The sequence below is a fragment of the Benincasa hispida genome, chromosome 1 (assembly GCF_027475165.1).
Source record: "Benincasa hispida cultivar pf3 chromosome 1, pf3_genome.v1.1, whole genome shotgun sequence".
In the NCBI taxonomy this organism is placed as follows: Eukaryota; Viridiplantae; Streptophyta; class Magnoliopsida; order Cucurbitales; family Cucurbitaceae; genus Benincasa; species Benincasa hispida.
The window spans coordinates 50,021,730-50,026,015 of record NC_143478.1 but is presented as its reverse complement, the minus strand read 5'-3'; the positions used below and the strand labels follow the sequence as shown (position 1 = coordinate 50,026,015).

Here is a 4,286-nt window from a genome sequence, read left to right as displayed (position 1 = left end):
GACTCATCAACCATCTTTATAAGAGAAAACAACCAAAGAATACAAATAAAGCAGTCTCAGCATTCTTCCTAACCAAATTTGAACCAAATTTTCAAAATTTTTCAATTTTCCTCAAAATCAACAATAACATGCATATATCAATCAACTCAAAAACATTATGCATAATAACTCAATTCTCAAGCCCAAAGTACGCCCCCCACCACAAACTTAAAAAGATGCATTGTCTCCAATGCATAACATCTAAAACAATCATATAACAGATGAGTGATACAAGCCTGGGTATGAGCAGGGATCCACAAATCTGGATGGCGATCTAGTGCTTGAAAATACTTGAGAAACATCTCCAACCTGGGGATCAAAAGAAAGGGGAAAAAAATCATGAGGTAGCTTTCTATCCTAAAAAAAATCAAATAACAATTGAAATAAAACTGAAACACTTGAGTTGCCTCCCAAGAAGTGCTTAATTTAACATCCTTAGCTAGACCAGGTCTCCAATTTAGTCAAACTTTCAAGGTGGCTTCATCATTTCATGCACTGAAGCGCATGAGATGAACAATTTTCTTCCATACTGGCATTCACATAGAAGACTTGTCGAACAACAATCATCAGAAAATGCATAATCCACCATCCCTTTGTCCATGAGTTCTATATCTCCCTTTCAAATATAATCTAGAAAATTTACATTACCTTCCTTGGAAGGTTGTTCAGGATTACTTACCTTTTCCTTGCCCTTTCCTTTACCAAAAGTTTGTCCAGAATTTTCACAAACAACTTCATTGATCTCTTGGCATGAACTTACAGGTTCCTCGGGTTTAAAAGAATGAAAAATGTTGAACTTCATCTTCTCATCATTCACCCGAAGTGTAAGCTTTCCATCATATACATCAATCAACGCTCTGCCTGTGGCTAGGAATGGCCTTCCAAGGATGATGGGAATTTTAGACTCTTTCCATATCTAGGACTACAAAATCTGCTGGGAAGATGAAGTCACCGACTTTAACTAGAATATCCTCTACTACACCACGAGGGTAAGTGAGGGAACGATTTGCTAACTGCAATGATATCGTCGTCGGCTGTACCTCTCATATGTCCAGTTTCCTGTACAAAGATAAAGGCATCAGATTAATTGAGGCTTCTAAATCACATAAAGCTTTATTTACCGTCAGATTCCCTATAGTGCAGGGGATCGTAAAACCCCCAGGATCCTTCAATTTTTATGGTAACTTCTTCAGCAATATAGTATTGCATTCCTCATTTAAGCTAACCGTCTCATACTCTACAAACTTCTTCTTTAAAGACAACATTTCCTTCATGAACTTTACATAATTTGGCATTTGTTCCAGAGCATCTGCAAAAGGAATATTTATGTGAAGCTTCTTAAAAATATCTAAAAATTCAACAAACGGATCATTCAATTTCTTTTTCTGAAAGCGCTGGAGATAGAGGATTTTATTTAACACAGCAGGTGAAGGTTCAGAACTACTCCCTGATTTGGATGATATAGGAACATCACCCTTTTTCCCTTGATTCACAATACCAGTTGTAGGACTCAATACCACCTGTTCCTCTATCTAGTCTGTCACAGGATGCACAATATTTTTTCCACTTCTCAAGGTTATTGCTTCGCACTCTTCCCTTGGGTTTTTCTCCATACAGCTAGGAAAAGCTCATTTGTTCATAGTATTTAATTTAGCAGCGATCTAGCTAACTTGAACCTCAAGGTTCTGGATAGCTTTCCTATGACTCGTTACAGTGCTTTCCAAGAAATTGGTTATGCTCCTTGACTCCTTTACGAAATCCCCAAGCAAAGCCTCCACGGATGGTTTCTTTTCAGAAAAACCTAGAGGTGCTTACAAAACATTCTTATTGTAAGCATAGAAAAATTCTCATGATTGCGCAAACCTAGGTGATAATGAGTGGGTTGGTTCATCTGATATGAATTTTGATGGATTTCTTGAAATTGGGTCGCTTGGCGCACATAATTTGCCTACTCAGGGTTAAGTACTTCCCATGATGTAAGTGCATTACAAGTCGCCATCGATGCAATCTATGGTTGAGTACCTGTGGACAAAAGATTAATTGGTGTTAGTCAAAGTAGCCATATACACCTGTAAAGCATTTACCTCATTGAGTTCATAAATCCCAACCACTCTAGATGGAGATCATTCTGAGGGCCAATTATAGCTCGTGGCAGCCATGTCCTTCAATAATGCCAGAGCAGCATCAGTAGTTTTTGCAAAAATTGAGTCACCAGCAGCAACATCCAAGATGGATTTCGTTGTACTGGTCAACCCATTGTAGAATAACTGGATTTGTAACCAGTCAGGATATCCGTGCTGGGGGCATTTCGACAACAACTCCTTATAGCGCTCCCATGCCTCGAATAACTGCTCGTTCTTTCTCTGTCAGAATGTGTCAATTTCTATTCTCAGTTTGCTTGTTTTCATAAGAGGGAAGAATTTGTTCATAAAGGCTTAGGCCAACTCATCCCATGTGGTTATGCTTCCTATTGCAAGTGACTCCAGCCAATCTTTTGACTTGTCTTGCACAGAAAAAGGAAACAATCTCAATCGAATAGCATCAGAAGAAACTCTGTTCATTTTTATTATCCCACTAATTTCCAGGAAAGAGCAGATGTGCTTATACAGATCTTCATGTGAAGTTCCCCTAAATGTGAGGTCCCATGCCATCTGAATTAAACCAAGTTTTAGCTCAAAATTAATGGCATTAATTGGGGCCTCAGCAATGCCTGTCTGGGTTGTAGGGATAGTTGGTTGGAAATAATCTCTGATAGTTCTAACAGCTCCCCCTTGGTTTCTCATGGCGTTGAACTCAACTCTCTTGTTTCTTTTTACTCTTCTCAAAGTCCGTTCAAGTTCTGGATCACAATGAATAATTTCATATGAAACCCGAATTTCTATTTTCCCTACTTAAGCAGGAAATAAAAGGGATTAACTAAGTGAAAGTTGAATTCTATGTTGAAGTGAAAGAAATTTCTAAGTGTTTAAATAGATTGTTGAGTAGCTTTGAGATAAGCCATAACTAGTGAAAATTTGGTTAAGTATAACCATGCGTTGGAAGCCAAGAAAAAATGGCTAAGTATTTGACAATGTGTTGGTGTGGTGCCATGCGTTAGCCATGAAGTTTTTAGAGGTTATTTGGGCGTTGAAAGAGGTTGAAGTATGGCCGAGAGGAAAGGCTATACGGGGACAAGCATGTGGCAGCCTATGTTTGAGAGGTTAGTAGAGCATATGGTAGCCTCAAGTTGTCGAACATAGGCGCAAGGTGCTAGAGGTGTGCATGCATTGATCGAGTATGCGACGATGCTATGTGATGGCATGCGGCGATGCTCCGTGATGGATTTGCGATGGATGCGACGATGCTACGCATGCGGTCGATGGTATGTGGCAACACTATGCGTTGGTGTCATACGGCGATACTATGTGTTGGTGTTATGTAGCGATACTATGCATTAGTGTTATGCGTTGGAGATGTGCTATATACGTTGGACATCTGAGGCATGTGGACGCATAGGACAAGGCTTGAGCAAATAGTATGCGGTGGAAGAATATTGGTCATAATCCTAGTTGAGCGCATAGGGCAAGGATAAGCCATGCAGTAGAGGGCATACGACCAAGGAAGAGCCTTGCGAGCATCTAGTATATGTGACCTTACATTAATTGGATGCATAAGGTAAGGTTGCATTAATTGGAAATGGCATAATCGAGGTTAGTGAGTCGCATATAGGGAAAGGTGCTAGGCAGCAATGGCTTGAAGGGTGACACTGCAAGGGCGCAAACATGGGATGGACGCATGCGCCAATGGGTGATGTCCGGACATAGGAATGTTGTGGCATTTGGATGGACACATTTGTGGTTAGATGAACACATATAAAGGATGGACACATTCAAAGTCGTCATCCAGACATGTGGCTTGATAGGAAGAAATCTTAAGCCTTAAGTAAATGAGGTGGATGCATAAGAAGACATACAAATATGAGGGCTATGTGTTGGCTAAAGGAAGAGAAGGACACCTTGGGTTGCAATGACGCAAGGTTGCGTTAATAGTGTAAGGAAAGGACACTTGGACATGCGGCCAAGTAGGAGGTGTCGACCTTAGAGAAATCTTGGACGTCTATAAATAGGGCCAAGGACTTCAGACCATAATTGAAATTATCTTTAAAAGACATAAAGAAGAGTGCATGAAGGCTAATTGGGAGGGGACTATGCATTGATGAAGGAACACATGCGTTGATAGCAGCAAGACCATGCGTCAGTCATGAAGTT

The 4,286-nt window shown here is 40.2% G+C and overlaps 1 pseudogene; it reads right to left on the bottom strand.

The window, feature by feature from the left end:
• Positions 1-249: 249 nt before the first annotated feature.
• On the bottom strand, positions 250-2,822 carry LOC150038520 (uncharacterized; annotated as a pseudogene).
• Between the last annotated feature and the right edge of the window lie 1,464 nt (positions 2,823-4,286).